Source organism: Jaculus jaculus (genome assembly GCF_020740685.1).
Source record: "Jaculus jaculus isolate mJacJac1 chromosome Y unlocalized genomic scaffold, mJacJac1.mat.Y.cur SUPER_Y_unloc_2, whole genome shotgun sequence".
NCBI classification, from domain to species: domain Eukaryota; kingdom Metazoa; phylum Chordata; class Mammalia; order Rodentia; family Dipodidae; genus Jaculus; species Jaculus jaculus.
In genome coordinates, this window is record NW_025423387.1 from 978,190 (window position 1) to 1,000,074 (window position 21,885).

General features: G+C 38.2%; 1 protein-coding gene across 1 annotated transcript in view; it reads right to left on the minus strand.

Moving 5' to 3' along the window:
- LOC101611007 (spartin) overlaps positions 1–21,885 on the minus strand; it is a 565,832-nt gene that overhangs the window by 445,073 nt on the left and 98,874 nt on the right.

Here is a 21,885-nt window from a genome sequence, read left to right on the forward strand (position 1 = left end):
GGTGAAGCCGCAGCGGTCGTGCGTGGGGCCCTCAGCAGTAGGGAACTGAACGATGCAAGATCAGAACTTTCAGTTCCATCTGGTTCCACAAAGGCCCTGTATAAGAAAGCATATACTGACAAAAAAGGTGCATTGATGATTAAATGCCAGTCAACTCAGGTATACCCAGGAAGTGCTAGAGAATGTAAATTCCCCCATGGAAGAAAGCAACTGGGTGTCAAATGACCTGCAATGGCATGAGGGAGAGAAGGGAGTTATATCCTTCCAAACTTAAACACGAACAAGAAAAGTATGAGCACACATTATGTTGTGTGGTAATAAAGTCTTTGTAAAGACAGAATGATAAATTTGAACTTCAAAGCAGAATAAGAAGTTTAGATGGTGACTCTAGGTGATTAAATTTTGGAATTTCTAACACTTCACTGGCTAAGACTACTCCTAAAGATGACTTGACAGCACCCATTGTCAAACAAAAATAATACAGCCTTACTGCAAAAAATCTTGGGAGTGGAACAGTTTTGTTTTTTTTTTAAGCATAGTTTGTAAAGTGGCAATCCTTCAAGAAGACAGCGTGCTTCACATTGAGACCCTAAAAAGAGCCAGGGGCATTGGCAACACCATGGAAGTACCTACATTTGGGAAGTTGAGGCAGGATGATTGTGAAGCCTTTGAGGCAAGACTAGAATACATAGATTCAGGACAGCTTGAGCTAAAGAGTGAGACACATCTCAAGAAAGCCACCCACAAGCGCAACTAGGCTGGCTGCAGAGATGATCAAGTAGTTGAAAGTGCTAGATTGCGAAGGCCGAAGGGCTGCCTTTAATTCCCGAGTGCTCTAAAGTAACAAGCCAAAAACACAAAGGGGAGCATTTGTCTGGAGTTGAAGTGCAGAAGTAAGAAGCCCTATTGCACCAACTAAGTAACTAGCTAACTAATACTGTTTCTTTCTATCATATAAATAAGTAAAAACATTTGACAAAACATAGCAAGGTCCTTCTCCATGCAAAGTAAACAAGTCAACCAAACACACCAACTAAAAACTCAGTGAAGAAATGGGTGTGGTTGGGAGATGAGCTGAAGCTATTCTTGTGGTAGGTAGCCCATTAGAATCAACTGGTGCATGCATAAGGCAAACAAGGTCATGTATGCTTTTCAAACCAGTTAATCAGAAAGAACTTTGTTTCTCCAACCTATGTAGATGATGGTATCATGTAACAAGCCAAGAACCACTGACCTAAGCACAATTTTTATTGACCATGGCTGTTCATATAGATGGTCTGGGTGAAACCTGGAGAAGGAAGCTTCTAAATGTTCTTCATTGCATTTCAGTACTTAAAAGCATTTTTACAAAGAGTTAATGATTTTGACTTGTCTTTCACATTATGAGAAATTGTTTAAAACAAGTTTATAAGGTCATATCTTCTGGATTTACTGCAATATCATTCATGCAGAATTTATTGGAGTCCGTATTATTTGAGTCAAAATACAATGACCCTTTGAGGCTTTAATTTAATTAAAGATTAATTTAATTTAACCTGTTGCTATTTTTCTCCTGTTGGCATGATATATGAGGACTCTTTATTCATGTACAAGCAGATTGAACTTTCTGAGGTAAAAGGAGCTAATAAAGGGAATGAGAAGATGAGAGTGGGGAGGTACATCTAAGACAGAACCCAAGATTAACTCCAGTTGGAAAACCCTTGGCAGGATTCTACACTAATAAAGCTATTCAAGTTAGCACCAGTGGACAAGCCCACTGACTTAGTAATAAAACCCCAAGATGCACTGGAGTGTTGGCTTAGCAATAAAGATGCTTTCCTTTGGAGCCTAAGGGTCCATATTGTCTCTCCAGATTCCAGTATAACAAGACACACACTGGTGAAGCATGAGCAAGTTAACACTTTCCCTCTAGGTGTCCAAAGCACCTGAAGTTTGATTGCAGTGCCTGAGACCAATGGAAGATTTCTTCTGCTTTGAAAGAATACTTACATAGAAGTTAAGTTATAAATTCAGGTTTAAGTAGTTTAGGATGTCTTCTGCTACATTCTGGGTAGTTGTTTACCTAATAAACACATACATATTTTACTACTAATGCCTTATTTACAATCTTGTTACTATTTTAATTCCCATGATTTTACACCTCACTGTACGAAAGGACATATTTGAAGTGAATTAAAATAGAATCATTATTTTCATTTTCTTAGTTTTCTCCCACTGGGGCTGCGGAGGGGTGGTGTTTTATAGTCCTGCCCCCCTCGCACTTCACTGTCTCTCTGCCCCAGGGGCAGAGGGGTCTTCCCAACTCTACCCTATTTTTGGTGATTTTTGTGTGAGGATATTAATATTAAAAATGAATCAGAAAAATAAAATAAAATAGAATCAGTGTGCTAGAAGTAGTTGTCACCATTCCACAAAAATACTGCAAAACTGCTTATTTTAGAACAAAGATTTTTTTCTGTTATGCAAAACACATGAATAACATGTGTCAGAAGCCATAGAGCAAAGCCTCTCCATTTTGCCTGGGCCTGCTTGTAAGTTGACCCATTATTTAGAAAGCTGGCCATCCAGCTTTCTCTTAGGTACTTCTGGAATGTCAGTCACCAGAGTGTTTACAGCATCTTATCTTTTGCAAAAGGCCAGTTTATGGTCAGGTTTCTGGGTGCTAGACAACGAAAAGTGCTTCCACCTTGAGTAATGACTCAATTTTGTGATAAGTTGTCTGTTCTGGAAAGTCATAAAACCTGCAGCAGTTTGTTAAAGTGGTTAATCTTGTGGCTTTAGGCTGGGGCCTTATCCTGCTGAACATCTTGTGGCCTTGGGCCTATGACCTTATCCTGTGAAAACAGAACTATAGCAATACCTAAACTACTGACCAGCTCCCCTGTTCTGCTGTATAAAAGGTGCCCTGAGAAAAATAAAATTGCAGCTTGATCAGACTCCTGTCTTGCTGTCAGTTTCTCATGTCTGTTGTCCCTTCCATTTTAGGTTCTCTAGGGTCCGTGCTCCTGTTGAAGCCTCACTGGCTGGGGCAAACATGTTATCAAGTGTAAGTACAGTTTAATCTCAACTCTGTATTTGTACAGATTCTTGCCACTTCCATGCATATTTCTACATAAAGGGTTTGGGGAGAGACACAATACAGACAGGGAAGGAGACTGGTCCCCAGTCTGTACAAGTGGTGCCTGGTGGTGAGGTGTTATGGAGAATAGGTTCTAGAACAAGGGCAAGTAATAAAAGGGGGACAAGGACCATTTGCTAGAATCAACATATTGCAGATTCCAAATTGAATTAAAGAAAAACCCTAAACCACAAGCAGGACCTACTCCCTTCTCCTCATCAGAGCTGTAGTGCAAGGGAAGAGCAGAGCAGCTTCCCTAAGGCCATGGCTCCCTATATCCAGGTCAAGGGAGCTAGTTGATGGGCAGGGGGTATGGGTATTTAAATCCAAAATAAAACCTCAAATAAATTGTATAGGAGTCCAGCCATGGGCCCATGAGTGCAGAACCAGGCTGTGGCAGAGGTCTCTGCTGGGTTGGATCACTACTGCCTCCAACGCCACCCTGAGAGCCAGGTATTTTGCCATTGTCTTGACTGAATAGCTGCCTCCTCTGTCATGGACTACAGCATTATGTTCAGGAACTCTGCTCCACAGCCATGCTTCTGCTCAACCTCCTTGCTGAGGTGTCCTTCAGCCAGACAAAGGTCCTTTTGCACTTCCCCACTGTCCTGAAGCAGTGAGAGATACACATCATGGATGGCAATCAGCTGGAAGTCATTCCTCTTCTTTTTGGGAACATATATATTATGAGTTGATGGGCAGATGTCCTCATATTTCTTCACAATAAATATGTCAATATGAACCAGGTGAACCTTGACATTGCCGTGGCTGCCAGTCTTCAAAGTAGACATTTCAACTATCTTAAATGGCTGGAAATTGAGCACTAATGCCATTCTTCCATAATGCTGAGCACTGCATTGGGAAGGAGGCTGAGGCCCCTGTAAAAAACTCTTGAGCACTAATCCTCTAGTTTTTTTAATTCCCTGAGAAACTTGGGTAATAAATTTGAATTTTAACAACAAAATATGACTAAAAGTTGGAAAGCCACTTAAAGTTAGTATTATTCAGTAATGATATAAAACATACAGCATGTTTTCTTTAAATAAATTAACAGTTAAACGTTTGCTGAATAAAAAAGACATTTTAAAAATAGGCAAACATACATGCATTATTTGATGATACTAGCAGTATGCAGTTCAATAGTAATCTGTATCATTATAATTTACCTTTGTTTGTAACTCTTATTTTCAATTTAAATTTTTTTTTTATTTTTATTTTTATTTCTAGCTTTACCTGTTTGGGGCCTAAATAGTCATTAAATAACTTTCTCCTTCCATTTTAGTTCCAGTTCTACTTAATCCAAGTTATATAGGAGGCCTTCCCCATCTGTTTTTGAGAACGAGTAAACAGTTGGAGTTAACAATGCTTCTCATGTGACTGCTTCATTGCTCCCAGAATTCAACTCTAAGTTCAAGACAGAGAGCAACACAGATAATCACAACAGTGTTGTAGTTGATGAAGCTAGTGAACAAGGTTGATCTTCCATCTGAGCAAATGTAATTGTGCCTCAGATAAATAAGGCGTTCCCTGGCCAAGATATTACTTATACAAATCATCCAATCTGTAATGACTTTTGTCCTACCTCAGACCATCAGAACAAATGCCCACACATCAGTTCTCTTTTTGACTCATTTCACCAATTTTTATATGTGCTCTTACTGCATCTACTCTCAAGCAAGTGGCAACATTGTCAATTTCACTTCTACTTCTATTCCTCAGTTTCAAATTGTATCTCCCCTCTGGAGTACTCATTATTGACTGCCTATGGACAGTCCTACTTGAGTACTGGTCTTCCTAATTTTCCAGCCAACCAACCTGTTACTTTCAGGCAACCCATGGCTCCCACATCCAACATCCAATGTGACATCCACTGCCTCACATTCAACATCAACTTAACAATTATCATCAATATTCCAGTGTCATCCTAAAAACAAATGATCTGTCAAAGGACAAAAAATATAGAAAATCATAACTTAAATTCATGCTTATAAGAAGTTGAAAAATAATTATGTAATTTGAAATATAAAACTACATATTCATCAATATGGGTTCTTATTTCTTAGTTTTGAAGATCAAGGCAAATATAAAATAAGATGGGAGAATGAGGGAAAGAAGTGGAAAAGGGAAGGAGCTAGGGCATAAAGGATGTACATAAGGCAGGTAAATAAAGTATGATGTACATGAAAGCAATTGTGGTGATAAACCCATCACTAATTTGAGTGAATACATATCACAATGTGAGAGAATTGTATTATATTTCAGTGGCAGGCTATTATAGTATTAATCATTTAGTGTGTAATATTTGACAGAAATGCTGGTAGGCCTATTTTCTGTAATGTTAAATGCTTTTAAAAGGAGTATATAAAAACAATGGGGAACAGAAAGCACCAAGTTAAAAATGTAGCAAGATATGAAGTCCCTGAAAATGAGTGAAAGCATTTGATAAGAATGAGAATTGTTGTGAAGGTAAAATATGAAATGAAATCCAGGACTTGCACTACTTTTTAAATACAGTTAAGAGACTTAATTAATTTGATGTTAAGAATGGGAAATTTCAGAAAACAAATTTGCATTTGTTAAAGGTGTTTTATGTCCAGTAATCATGACCACCACCATTTTTGCAGTAATCATGAGCACCACCATTTCTGCCATCCATTCTCTCCATATTATGCCCTACTACAAATTCATGACATTAAAGATCCTTTTCCTATACCCACCTTTACACTTTCCCAAGTAATATGACTGACAAATTCCATAAGAACCTTACAATTCTTTACTTTCCACTTTGTGTTCTTTCCCTACTACTGCTCTTCTATAGTTCATTCATGCAAATTTGTCTCAAAATTCTCATTGAAAGGTGGGAATAGTGATGTATTGATGAAATACCATCAATTGGGAATTATAAGTAAGAGAACAGAGTACAAGGCCACAATCACACAGATTGATAGTTCAAGTGTTTACTGAACAACGTAGTTACCTCTTGAACTTGCAAAAAGCCCTGACAAACTGTGTGTGTGTGTGTGTGTGTGTGTATTTGATAAGATATATATATACACACACACACTCACATATATGTATGTATTTATGTATGTATGTATGTATGTATCTTCATGTATATATATATGAATATGTAAAAATGCACAAACCAAATTTTTTGATGATAAAACTTTCAAAAGAAATATGTGGGAAGCAGTATATGCAAATAATACATACATTTAAAAAGAACTATCATGATATAGCAAATTGATGTCAACATGGCAGTGGAAAGCTAGGGATGTATAAAGTCCACTTCATATCCAATAAACAGTAAAAAGAATACAAAATATACTCTATGCCTAAATGTACTATGGGAATTAGCCTGACTGACAATATTGCTAATTTTAAAAATTTGAATCAAGACTTTCTTATATACTTTTAATCTCTTAAGACTCATCAAGAAAAAATAACAATCAATTGCACTTCTTTCACATATATAAAAGAACCTAAAGCCAGAATTTCAGTAAAATACATTTTATTTGCATATTTCTTACTGCCCTATGGGACCTGGGGTAATGGAACATCTTTGGGTAACTGAATGTCGTATTTGCCTTACTAAGGCTTGGCCACATTTTAGTGGAGGAAGGATCAGAATCAGGCCACAAGGGCAAAACCAGAACATTACAAGTGCACTGGGCATTGAGCAACCTAGTATTCACTGTAAATTGAACCTCCATGTATCCTCTTTCAGTTCTTCCATGTGATGCTGCTCAAACACAGACAAGAGGTATCAAGTGAAGATGTTAGTGTTTATGCTGTCTAACCAACACAATCCTTCTTTCCTATCCCATACCAAGATAATTTAAATATGAGAATTTATATGAAACAAAATACAATTATAATTCTTCACTAAGACACAGATGCTCTTTTTTAAGTTTCTTGGGGACAGGAAAGTTAATTTTAAGAAGATTGGCTTGCCGTCATGCATACTGCATGGAGGACAGTACAATGATCTAAAGAAAAGAAAAACAAAAGAAACAACAACAACAAAAGGAGCATGAGCAAAAATTGTTAACATGCGCCTACTTGACATTATTCCAGGTTTCTTCTATAACCCGTACCCTTTCCCTCTGTTCTCTGTCCTGTAACTAATATGGTAAAGTCAAACTTTCAGGGCAGTAAACACTGCTCAGCAAGGCAAAGGTAACCAATCAAATCATGGGTATAACTATATATTGTACACAAAGAAAAAAAAAGGTGTATGTAAGGCAAATCTCCACTAGCACAGGCTTTGAAATAAACTCACTGTGTGTCAACAAAAACTGCTCTTTGGCATATAAACACCTTGCTAAGCACATTTGTTTGGCACCTGCCACATCCTGGTGCATTGAACAAGAAGAGTGATGGTGTTTTCACCTCCATTGATATTGGGTTGCCAAACATCTTGGGGCATGATGAAAGGTGAGCTGCCTGCAGCCAAGAGATCAGTTAATTGGGAGGAAAATGGCCTCCTGTCATACTGGGACATCAATCCTAAATGTTACATTACCCTGGACAGGAGCATTGGAGTGAAATGCATGTTGGTGCATGTTGCTTCTGGTCAGTCCACAGTGAAGGTAGAAGGTAAACTTGATCTCAATCCAGAGCTCAGACTTCCATGAATAATCTTATGCAAAAAAAAAAGACCACTTTGTGCTGGCACTTGAGAACTGCCTGATAGGATGGAGCGTCTTTTTTTTTTTTTTTTTCTTTTTGGATGTTAACAAATGAGACAGCTTAATTGAGAACCAAAGCAGCATTCAGCTCATGTGTGATTGTTGTCCTCCAACGGAGGAAATAGTGGTAAACAGAGTAAGCATACAGCCCTATAATGTTTGGATAAATTTTTTAAAAGGGGATATTCAGGCGATTATTAGTAAGGGTAACTTGTTTTTCTGTATTGGATCCTATTGTTGAAGACCATAAGCTCTATCAAGCTGGTGACAGAGACCAAGAACTGGTATACATAATCAATCAAGGGAGGGTGACCACAGCTACCTGCCCTAGCATCTTCATGCCAGGACATAGCACCTTGCTTATGGACTAGTGCTTAGTACACCAGTGCACACTGCCTGTCTTTAAGACTTTTCATAGAAAATAAGATGTTAACACAATGATACAAATTTAGGCATTTAAAATATATAAATCCAAAAACATAAGTGTTTGTGCAGTATAGATTCAATTATTTTTTGAGCTAGTGCAAAAAAGCAGGTGTTTCATGTTTACTCAGGTAAAACTCTGTTATCTTGATGTGTCACAAGATCAGTAATACAGATATAATCCTGTCTATGTTGTGTTACATAATAGAGCACGCATATATGCAAAGAAGACATAGACCTTTCCTGAGAGCCCCACATGATCTGGATTTTAATACCACTCTCATGTCCTGAAAGAGCAAAGGACTCTCCAGAGATCTACTACCTCATGACAAGTAATATCTGTCAAAGTCCCAAGACTGTATAGACCTACCCACAGTCATCTCATGACTTTCTCCTCATAAGACTCACATTTCCTGATACATCTCAGAGCTTTCTTACAACACGACATGTAGTACCAAACACTGGCCCTGGTACAGGGTATACCTGTCCTGTAGCGCACAATTTCCTAACATATGGTGCCACTCACAAGTCCCAAAACAAAACATATTTGTACTGAGTCACTTCCAACCTAGATATAACAATCACAGGGTCTGAGACATTGAAGGTTTGTGATCAGACACAGCTTGTCAGACTATAATCTTCACATATCCTGAGACCTCAGGAACTGGCCAGTAATGTAACTCACATGCCGTAACAAAATGCAGATTTGTCCTGAACAACACAGGTTTTGCATGTAGTATCACTCAGATGCTCAGAAATGGCACAGTTTTGTCCTTACCACCTCATTCTGGGACAAACTGTGGTGTGGTGTATGATAACTCACACACTGGCAAATAAAACTTCTACATCATATATAACTGTGACTGCAAAAGTGTCTCATGGAAGAGCTCATGACATGACCTAAAGTACCAAACACAAAATCTCATAAATTTCCTTTGTTTCCTGGCAAAAGTCTCAGTAAGCCACGACACACAGACCTCTCTAGAAAAACTCATTGCATGAACTCTTGCCTCTTGCCTGGCGTTTTTCTCTTACCTGGCCTGACCTTGCTGCTATCACTTCCTTGCCTGTCCTTGCCTTACCTTACCTTGCCTCTTGCCTTGCCTTGTTTTTTTCTTGCCTTGCCTCTTCTCTTGCATTGCCTTCCTCTTCCCTTTCTTCATGCCTAGCCCCTTGCCTCGTCATTGCCATCTTGTTTTGCTTGGCTTTTTTACTCTTACCAGTCCTTCCTATTTCCTGTCCTTGTCACTTGCCTTGACACTTCCCCTGTCTTGCTTTCTATAGCCTCTTTCCTTGCCTGTATCTTGCCTTACCTCTTGTCTTATCTCACTTCACTTTGTGCCTTGCTTTTTTTATTGCTGTGTTCTTGGTCTCGGGCCTCTTGTCTGGCATCTTGTTTCGTATTAGCCTTTCTTTCCTGACCTCTTTTCTTGACTGACCTCTTTTGCCTTCCCTTGCCACACCTTGCTTTTCCTTGTCTCTTTGATTGCCTTGCCTTCCTTTTATTTTGCTTACCAGATCTTTTCTCTTGGCAGGCCTCTTGTCTGGTGCTTTGCCTATTGCCTTGCCTTGCAGCTAGCCTTGATTGCTTTCCCTCATAACTTTCCTGGCCTGATATCTTAAGTTATCTGGCTTCTTACCTCTTGACAGGCCTCGTCCCTTGCCTGTTCTCTTGCCTTGCCTTGACTAGTTATGTCTCTTCTCTCTCTTTCTCTCATTTTCCATAATAGTTTTACAAAACTGCCATTTGATTACTCTACTAGGGTAAGGATTGAGAATCTGTGTTTATCTTATATAGATTCTTTGTACTGTTAAATCAAAACTTGTAGATATTACCCTTTCATAGTAACAGTAGAGTTGTTGATACTGTATTTTATTAATTTTTTTCTTTAAATTTTTTTCTTTATTTTTATTTATTTGAGAGCAACAGAGAAAGAGAGAGAGAGAGAAAGGGAGAGGGAGAGAGGCAGAGAGCTAGAGAGAGAATGGGAGTGCCAGGGCTTCCAGCCACTGCAAGCAAACTCCAGATGCATGCAACCCCTTGTGCATCTGGCTAATGTGGGTTCTGGGGAATCAAGCCTTGAACCGGGGTCCTTAGGCTTCGCAGGCAAGCGCATAACTGCTAAGCCATCTCTCCAGACCTATTTTGTTAATTTTTAACACTGCATGCAGTGTTTCTCTTTCCTCAGTCCTTTGACTTGCAGGTTTTCTTTTTTTCTGACATAATCTTTACTTGTAAGGATAAACTTTCAATATACCAGCTGCAACTGATGTGCTTGACAAATGGAAATTTCTAAAGTATTTATGCAAGTGCCTTATCCCTGCCTTACAAGAGCTACTTAAAGAGCATCATCTCATGTGTTTTTTTTTTTTCATTCTTAGTTACCCCAGTAGTTGTCATTTCTTTGTCAGTGGCATAATAATTGCTCCTATACTTAAGACACAAATTTAAGTTTCTAGGATCTCATACCTAATGATATTCTTTACCCCTTTATCTTCATGTATTAAAGAAAAACATGGACTTGTTTGTAGACCCTATTAATTTGGCTGATGCAATGGACATATGAAATGTTACTGTTTAGGGATTGGATATAGCTGAGTGGCGGAATCCTAGGAAGCACTGCAAAACTTCACCACATCCCACAAAAATGTGAAATATGAATTTATAATCTTTATAAAACTTTTAAAAGGTAAATAAATAGTTTTTGCTGTATGTTAATCTGTAAGTAATGTACCTACTATGAGGCAATTAAGTGTTCAGTACTTTGGGAAATGATTGACAGTACAGATGAGAGTTATTTTTTTGGATGCTCTCATCTAAAGCATACAACTAGAAAAAGAACATCTCAGAGTAAAGTGGTATATTGTATTTTCTAAAAGTGCTGCAGTGATCAAACTTATTTATGGATAAAGGAATTTTTCCCGATTGCTTGTATGGAAAAATGTACATATCTTTCAAAAAAAAGTGCGACTAAGAATTAACTTACTGAAGTACATCAAGGATGTATGATTTTGATATTTGCAGTTTATTAATATCACCTATAATTCCTTCTAGGGATTAGAGATCTTCCAAAACTTACATTGTAACATTCAGTAAAGTATGATTCTTGAGGCTGTTCAACAGTTAAAGGTGCTGGTACCCCAGAAACATCCACAAGTAAGTGTCAATATAAAGTGAAACATGCTCCTCCAAAACCATCATGTCTTTACAATGGTAGGTATTGCCATAGTAATCTGAAGCTCTTGGGTCAGCGAGAATGGCATTCACTTCCAGTAGCAAGATTCACTGTGCCACAGAAGAAAAGAAAAGTTCAGAGACCTAGAGATTTTCCTGTGACCACCGGTAGCACAATGTTGAGTCATAAACCTAATACATACATGTGTGCATGCATGCATGACCTGCTCCTCCCCACACAAACACTCACACACCAACACATGCATAAACATGTAGAGAGTGAATTTACTAAGAGTTATGGATGTTTACCAGCAGTTTATGGTCTGATCTGGGTTTCTAAAAAGGATTGTGATAGCATGTTAGGACCAGTTTCTCTGCTGCTTTTTGACTCTCTGTCCTCCTTGGTCACTTGCATAGCACTGAGAGCGAGAAGTCCATAAGAACAACTTTTAAGGTAGTCTTCTGCTTAATGTGTGCATGCACCTGCACATTATGAACTTATACACCCACATAAAATTTCAAACTACAGAAAATAAGTTGTTAAAAGTGATAGGGATACAACTCCAAATGTAAGCCTCTTAGAAACATGAAGCATAATTTGTTAAAGCTTTGCCCTTTGAGAAAGTTCAATTGCAAAATAAATTTGTGAGGCAAAAGATACTGAATGAAAATAGCATTTAAAAATGTAGGAGTAGAATATACAACTGCTAAAATTATTGGAAAACTTCCCTCTGAGTCTGTGTAATTGAACATATAAGAACTCATTAATACAGAATGCAAATCTTAACTCTCAACTTACTAAGTCATGACATGTTAGCTCGATAGAGTGTGTGACACATGGCATTAGGTAAATATTATGCTAGGCTACTGCACTATCTACAAGTTCCTGTTATATTTTTACAAAAGACAGACATGCGCATGAATTGTAATACTGAAAACTTTTGTATCAAAAGCACTGTAAACACATATGCTAATTAAATGATATATAATGGGAATTGTGAAAACTGTCCATCTTACAGGAAAATGTTGGATTTAAGATTAAAATCTTTGTTCTAAATCAAGAATGTTGGCACAATAAAGTGAAAAGAGTAAAATGTATTCTAGTGAATTTAACATGTTGGAAACTGCCCCCTTATTCTTTTTAGTCTCCAGATGGGAAATGCTTTCAAATAGAACACACCAACAAACCATTCTTTGACATGACAGTTGTTATAGATCCACCATTTTCAAAAAAAAAGCATCCAAGATGTCTCATATATGGAAGGAAGAAAGTTTCCAAACAGGAAGACATCTTTCAAATGAAGGACATACTGGTAATGTTTTCACTTACAAATTTGGCAACATAATTTTCAAAAATAGCAAACTTACTGATCTCTTATATTTCTGTTTTTATTTAATTCCCTAGGAAAAAAAAAAACAATTCAGGTAATATTTAATGATGAAAAAAATATGTACATAAATTCTGGACAATTGTACCTATATTGAACATCAGTTTAATTTAAAATTAAACTCACTTGGCAAACAATATCAGTAGTAATAGCAGTAAATTTTAACCAGTCTCATTACATTTATGTAGTGGACAAGATATCTCAAAGATTTCTTCATGCTAAATATATATATATATACATATATATTTTTTTCTCATTTAAATATCATTTGGTCTGAACTTTCAAATATTGGGATAGACAAAAAAGTGAAGCAATAGAAAAAAATTTCTTAAAAAATTCTAAAAATTCTAAAAAATTTCCAAAACATCCACTATATAGTAAGTATCTGAAGTTATTAAAGTATATTTTCAGATTTGCCTTGCCTAGTATATGTGTTTGTTTAACTTATCTGTAATTCTCCTTTGTCCCATGAATCACAAAATGTGAATGAGCTTGCTGTACTGAAACTTATCTAAGTGAATTGCTAGATTAGAAATAAATCATGTTACATTTTTCCGTACTGAGAAAGACAACAGAAAGTTGACTTCATAAAAATGGATTTCTCTTCCTTTGCTGTATGTAGGACAAGAGTATGATTTTTTGTAAAAGGTCATAGATTACTTTCAAACATTATCTTACTTGGTAAAAGGAAAGTAACCAAAATTTTAACCTTTAATATAGCTTTATGTTACAATTATATGTATTATCCACTGTTGAGGAAATACAAAGTAGTAAGTTGCCTTCATAATGAGATGCATTGGATTGCAGAGATAGATTAATTCTTGAAACCTGATTATACAATTTCTCATAGAAATCACTGTCACATATGTGGAAGGGTATGTCATTCTTCTGGAGGAAGCTTGTGCTACCTGAAAGATTCTGAATAAATAAAAATTGTTGTGCAATTTTTATAACAAATCCTTAAGTGGTTAAAATTGCATTGAGCCTAAATTATTAGAATTAATTCTTTATCAGCTGGGTATATTCTCACCTCATAACTGTCACTATGTTTCTGTAATTCATTCAGACTTCCCAAATCTCATGAGAATATTTTCTACTCTCTGATACCATACAAACACTGTCAGCTACTCTGATATAGCAGGCTAGAAAGAGGAATGAACTGAACACCTGAGCATCTGTTGGCCTGTTCTGAGTCACCTCATAGACTGGCCTATTTTATTCTTTGCTTATGGTAAGACAGCATAAGAATGCACTGGGACACCTCATGGAATTGACTCTATTACCACTATAATCATCTAATATGGAGTAGGATAATCCTGAGACCCCTCATGAAATGATCTGTTAAAGGTCAAATGGTATACTGCAGACAAAACGTGATTTAGCATAATGCTTCTCAAACACCTTGAAGCAGCAGACACATCATGGCAAGGCCCATGTTTCATCTCAGGTGACCTGGGACAGCGAACAATTCTACTGAGACACCTAAGACCATGGCATGTACTATATCTCACATACCAAAAATAATATGGCTTCTCTCAAAATACCTCATGACTTGGCCTACAGCACCATTAACATGTCCTTAGGTGCCTCATTTCCTACACTCAGCAATTCATGTGAGATCACACATATATTGAGGCACTTTATGTCCTGTGCTGTAGTACAAATCACATTCTCAGACAGAAATCAGACCTCACCTGAGACACCTTATGGCCTACAATATAATTCTGTTCATATGTGCTAAGATAGTACAATAGTTTCATAAGATAACTCAATGGCTGGTCTTTCATACTACTTACCTAACCTGAGGTAGTATGAATGATATTATCCTCTGTGACACACCTCATGGGTTGTGCTATTATATCATTTACATGTCATGACATAGCACAGACTTGCACTGAGATAGTGGCAATGCTCACACCTCAGTTCCAGCTTGATTTATCCATATCCAGTAACAAATTTTATGGCCTATTAGTTGATTTCTCACTTCTGTGGAAAAAAACAAAACAAAACAAAAAAAGGCCCAAAAGTAGCATATGAATGGAAAAGGGCTTAGTTGAGCTTACATTTTTGAGGGATATTTCCTCATAGAAGTGTAGATGTAGGAGGCTGAGAAAAGTGAATTTCTTGTCACATACTAGGGTTTTCAAGAAGCAAACAAAAACCAGCAAGTGAGGTCAGACTATGAAAGTTCAAGCCACATCCTTCTTCAGCAAACTGCTTCCTCCAGCACGGTTTCTATCTTCTAATAATTCACAATATTTCCCACTAGGACTCTCAGGTGTACATATAGAGTTCCAAAATCTGGGCTGGTGTGATGGCTTAGCAGATAAAGCTTTAACCTGCAAAGCCAAAGGAACCAGGTTCGATTTTCGAGGAGTCATATAATCCAGATCCACAATGTGGCACATACATCTGGAATTCATTTTCTGATTTTGTTTCTTTCTTTCATTTGCCTCTTTCTCGATCATCCACTCCCTATTAAATAAATAGATTTTAGGTGACATATAGACAGTTGAAAGATAAATAGGTAGATAGATAGAGGATGGATGGATAGATAGATAGATAGATAGATAGATAGATAGATAGATAGATGATAGATAGGTGGGTAGGTAGGAAGGTAAGTAGGTAGGTAGATGAAACATAGGTAGATGATAGATAGATAGATAGACAGATAGATAGATAAAAGGATTTTTAAAAATAATTAAATAACCTGAACCTGTGTATCACATTTTGCTCCTGACCCACAATGTGAACATCTTACCTCATAAATTGTGTTCAGTATAACTTTGAAGACCCCATAAGCCTTACCAAATTTTACAATGTCCACCAAACAAGTAATTGCATAAAGGAAACTCTATTGTCATGACACATAACATGGAGAGACTGGAACAACATAAAATATGTACTCATGAGGCAAACATTGAAAATTTACAGCAAATATCACATTCAGAGTAGCTCAGGTTTCACAATTTCACCCATCCAGCTGAGCTGAATATCCAGGAAAAAATTCTGTCCTGTGCCAACAGTTCTCAAGGGTAGCCCTTTTGAATTCCAACATAAGTAGATCATCTTTGTATTTCATATGAAAACCACAATCTGACCACAACTCGATGTTTCACCGTCTAAAACAGGACTTATTCTCATGTCTCATTGGAGCAGAGGTTCCTTTTTAACATTAGACAATACTTAAATAGAGGAATGTCACACCATGTTTCAGTTGCTGCATCTCAGCACTAGCTTCTGGAATCATGTGCACTTTATGGTGCACTTCCATATACTTTCAATACCTCTATCCTCAATATCAGTTGTTAAATTAGGGAGTTGTTAAATTAGTTAAGAGAACAGGTTTTATCCTTTATCTATTTAATTTTTATTAATTAGGTTTTTTTTTTTCAGTGAATACACTCAGTTTGGTACCATTATTAGGCTCATCCATTACCTACCCCCAACCCTTGGCCCCTCCTTGTTGAGGTATATGGCTCATGCATTGTGGACTTAGTCCACAGTTATGGGTAGGATAAATGTCTCTGCAAATCATGGCCCAACATGTGCCTCTGAGATTCTTCCTGGCCCCCTCTTACACAAAATTTCCCTGAGCCATATTGGGTTCATTTTTGGTCTGCTTCATTGATGAGGTGTTGGGTGTCTCTGGGGCTCTGGATATCTGGATTTGGTAGGAGTTGATTTTTCTCTGTGTTGATCTCCTTCACCCTTGTGCTGGTACCCAGTTCATCAGGAAAATAGCACCCTTGCTTGTTTTGCCAGTTTTTCTTAGTTTCAGCCAGGGTCCTTTTGAGGCATGATGGGGTGGCTCTCTCCTTAGGATCTACATCTATCCGAAAAAGAGAAGCAGATTCTCTAATGGAGAGTAAGTTAGCACCAGGACAAATGAGATAACCCTTCCTCTTTTTTATAGAGATTTTAATAGGTGTAGGCCCTCTTGTAGCCCACGGTGGATGGTAGCTTGATAATGGAGAGTGGGCTTATGTTTGGATATGGTTCTGACTTGTTTCTCAGCTCCAGATATGGGTCCCCTGACATTGAGTGGATCAGTTAGCTGAATCAAGAGCAGTTGGTTCCCCACCATGGCTGTGTGCCACTATTGCACTTGTGTGGACATTACAACAGGTTATTTGGTGCTAAGTAGGTTAGACCATGGGTTGCTTGGACAGATATTGGTCATTTTCCCCCAGTCACCTATGTAGCACCTAATGGCACTAGACGGTGATGCATACTTTTAATCCCAGCACTTGGGAGGCAAAGGTAGGAGGACTACTGTGAGTTCAAATCACCCTGAGACTACATAGTAACTTCCAGGTCATTGTGGGCTAGACTGAGATTCTACCTTGAAATAACATAAAAAAAAATAGTTATTACTGGCAAAGATAGCATGTCTATAAAATACAACCTGGGCACTGGAGAGATTGCTTGGTGGCTAAGGAACCTGGCTGCAAAGACTGACAGTGAGGGTTTGATTCCTCAGTACTCACCCACACAAAGCCAGATTTGCAAAGTGGCGCATGCATGGGGAGTCTGTTTGTAGTGCTGGACAATTCCATTCTGCTCAAGACTAGTGGCAGAACTGACAGCCACTCAAGTCTTAGTTTTGTATGACTCTGGACCAGGGACTCTCTTACCAGACACACAGCAAAGAACTTTCCTAGTCTATTTTCTGCCCTCCTCTACCCTTGGGACTTGCTTGGGATACAGAAGGCAGGAGCATGACAGTCAAGGAAACTATGAAGATCTGAGCAAGTGGCACTGGCTATGATTAAATGAGAAGAATGGGGCAATGACAGATTTACCAATAAAAATAAACCATCACTTTATGGAACAGTTATTGGTATGATAATGTCTCTGCATATCCTGACCAACATGTGTCTGACATTCTTTCCGCCCCTTCTTCCACAAAATTTCCCTGAGCCATATTGGGTTCATTTTTGGTCTGCTTCAGTGATGAGGTGTTGGGGGCCACTGGGGCTCTGGATCTCTCATCTGGTAGGCGTTGATTTTTTTCTGTGTTGGTCTCCTTCCCCCTGTGCTGGTATCCCGGCCATGAGGAAAACAGCACCCTTGCTTGTTTTGCCGATTTTTCTTAGTTTCAGTCAGGGCCCTTTTGAGTTATGATGGGGTGGCTCTCTCCTTACAATCTGCATCTATCTGAAAAAGAGAAGTAGATTCTCCAATGGAGAGTAAATTGGCAGGTCAAATGAGACAACCCTTACTTTTTTATAGAGAGTTTAGTAGGTGTAGGTCCTCTTCTTCCCCATGATTGATAGTAACTTAATATTGGAGAGTGGGATTATGTTTGGATATGGTTCTGACTTGTTTCCCAGTTCCAGCTATGGGTCCTGTGCCACTGAGGGGATCACTTAGCCAAATCAACAGCAGTTGATTCCCCACGATGGCAGTGTGCCACTATTGCACTTGTGTGGGCATCACAACAGGTTATTTGCTGCTAAGTAGGTTAGACCATGAGTTACTTGGACAGATACTGGTCATTTCCCCCAGTAGCCCATGTAGCACCTTCTGGCACTAGACATGCTGACTGTCTGGGGACTGAATCTCTCCTGGCTTTCAGCCATGCCTTTCCATTTTAAGTGTTAGCTGCACATGGTGTCTTCAGTGATAGGGCCGTACCACTAACCTTTGGTGGGTCATCAAGTACTCTGACAGAAATCTGTCATTCTTCTAGAAAACCTTGTAGGTTTCCCTGATCAAAAGCTCATTGTGGGTGATTGGCTCTTATATTTTTTCTGCCACCTCTTCCTCATTAGATCCTGACCCTTGAAAGAAGTGATAGAGATGTTACTCAGTACTCCAGTCAGTTCTTTCCCGCACTATGATACCCTTCTGAGTCATCCCAAGGTCACTGCCATCTGAAAAGAGAAGATTCTCTACTCAAAGTGAGAGTAGCATTAATATAAGGGTATAAATATTGAGAGAAGTGCTTACTAGGCAGTTTGATAAGCATAGTATATACACATATTCAGATATCAGCAGATGTTACAACCCTAGGGCTCATGACTACCCCTGTTTTAAGTTCTCAGTATCAGGGATGTGTTCCCCACCCCACGGAGTGGGTCTCCAGTCCAATTGGAGGGCAGTTGGTTTCCACCATGACAGATGTGCCACTATTGCACATGTTGGCTCATTTGGCCTGGCTGGCCAGTTATAAGGCTTGCAGTGTCCACTGTTGAGTATCTTCACTGGTGATATCTCTTTCTTCCATTGAATTACATGTAGAATAGTTTATTCCAGCTTTCTGTCAAATGGTTTACATGGAAGATATTATCAGTTCAGTTCCAGCAGGATTTCTCAGTGGCCTTCCAGCCCAAGTATATGGAATCTTCAGCCATAGGGTCTTACCATCAGTTCCTGGTTGGAAACCAAGGGCCTTGGCCATGGCCTATAATGACTTGGGGGCATCAGGGACCTCCCTGGCCAACAACTCACTGGAAGGTATCTCATCCCTGGCACTGAAAATTTCCTGCAACAATTTAAGGCTCCTGAGTGTTGCATTGTCCAAAACCAGAGGATTCCATATGATTTATTTATATTCTGTCAGATTTTTATTAGCCCTCCCTCCATCTTTCCTTTACTGAATCTCTTCCCCTGACCACACTTTGAGCCTTTTCACCCCCATTAATCTATTCTGCCTACATATGTACAATGCCGTCCTGTAAAGCAACCCCCCCCCCCCCGCCTTCCTTTCTCTTCCCTTAATATCTCTTTTTTAACTTACTGGCCTTTGCTATTGAGTTTTCTTCCTACTTACACAGAAGCCCGATCATCTGTAGCTAGGATCCACATATGAAGGAGAACATGTGGCACTTGGTTTTCTGGGCCTGGGTTACCTCACTTAGTATAATCCTTTCCAGATCCATCCACTTTCCTGCAAATTTCATAATTTCATTTTTCTTTACTGCTCAGTAGAACTCCATATTATAAATGTGCCACATCTTCATTATCCACTCATCAGTTGAGGGACAACTAGGTTGGTTCGATTGCCCAGCTATTATGAATTGAGCATCAATAAACATGGCTGAGTATGTACTTCTAAGAAAATGGGACGATTCTTAGGATATATGCCTAGAGTGCTATAGCTGGGTCATATGTTAGATCAATTTTTAGCTATCTTAGGAAACTCCACACTGATTTCCACAATGGCTAGACTAGATTGCATTCCCACCAGCAGTGTAGAAGGGTTCCTCTTTTTCCACATCCCTGCCAGGATTTATGATTATTTATTTTCATGATGGTAGCCAATCTGGCAGGACTGAGATAGAATCTCAATGTAGTTTAATTCTGCATTTCCCTGATTAGGGATGTAGAACATTTTTTTAGATGCTTATACGCCATCCGTATTTCTTCTTTTGAGAACTCTATTTAGCCCATAGCCCTTTTTAAATTAGATGTTTGATTTCTTATTATTTAACTTTTTGAGTTCTTTGTATAACTCAGATATTAATCCTCTATCACATATATAGCTGATGAAGATTTTTTCCCATTCTGAGGTTGCCTCTTTGCTTTACTCACAGTGTCCTTTGTAGTCCAAAATCATTGTAATTCCATGAGGTCCAAGTGGTTAATCTGTGGTGTTATTGCCTGAGCACTGGGGGTTATATTCAGAAAGACTTTGCTAAGACCAATATGTTGAAGGGTTTCCCCTACTTTTTCCTCTAGCAATTTCAAAGTTTCTGGTATGATATTAAGGTCTTTAGTATATTAGGATTTAATTCTTGTGCATGGAGAGAGAGAAGAATCTATTTTCATCCTTCTACAGATAAATATCCAGTTTTCCCAGCACCATTTGCTGAAGAGGCTGTCTATTCTCCAATGAGTATTTTTGTTGAATATCAGGTGGCTATAGCTACCTGTACTTATATTGGGGTCTTCCATTCTGTTCCAATGATCTACATGTCTGCTTTTGTGCCAGTACCATGCTGTTTTTGTTATTATGGCTCTTTAGTCTAGGTTAAAATCAGGTATGGTGATACCACCAGCCATATTTTTGTTGCTCAGTGTTATTTTAGATATTTGAGGATTCCAAATGAATTTTTTGATTGTTTTTTCTATTGTCCGTGAAGAAAGCCTTTTGAATTTTGATGGGGATTGCATTAAATGTGTAGATTGCTTTTGGTAGGTTAGCCATTTACACTCTATTGATTCTTCCATTCCAGGAACAAGGGTTTTTTCCACTTCCTAGTGTCTTCTGCAATTTCTCACTTGAGTGTTTTATAGTTTTAATTGTAGAGATCCTTTATTTCCTTGGTTAGATTTATTTCAAGGTACTTTATTTTCTTTGATGCAATTATGAAGGAGAGTGATTCTCTGATTTCATCCTCTGTGTGTTTGTTGTTAGCACACAGAAAGGCTACTTATTTCTCTGTATTTATTTTGTATCCTGCTACATGGCTGTAGGTGTTTATCAGCTCTAACAGTTTGCTGGTAGGGTCTTTTGGGTCCTTTATATATAGAATCATGTCATCTGCAAATAATGATAACTTGATCTCTTCCTTTCCAATTTGTATCCCTTTTATGTGTGTCTCTTGCCTTATTGCTATGGCTAAGACTTCCAGTACTATATTACATAAAACTGGGGATTGTGGAAACTCTTGTCTTATTCCTGATGTTAGTGGAAAAGCTTCCAGTTTTCCCCCATTTAGTAATACATTGGCTGTAGGCTTGTCATAAATAGCCTTTATTATATTGAGATATGTTCCTTCTATTCCCAGTCTCTGTAGGACCTTTTTCATGAAGGGATGTTGGATTTTGTCAAAGCTTTCTCTGCATCTAATGAGATGATAATATGATTTTTGTCCTTCAGTCCATTTACATAATGTATTACATTTAGCAACTTGCATATGGTGAACCAGCCCTGCATCTCAAGGATAAAGCCTACTTGGTCAGGTTGAATGATTTTTCTAATATATTCTTGTACTCTATTTGCCAATATTTTGTTGAGAATTTTCACATCTATGTTCATGAGGGAGATTGGTCTGTAATTTGTTGTTGTTGTTGTTCTGTCTTTGCATGGTTTTGGTATCATAGTGATGCTGTCTTCATAGAAGGAATTTGTAGGATTCC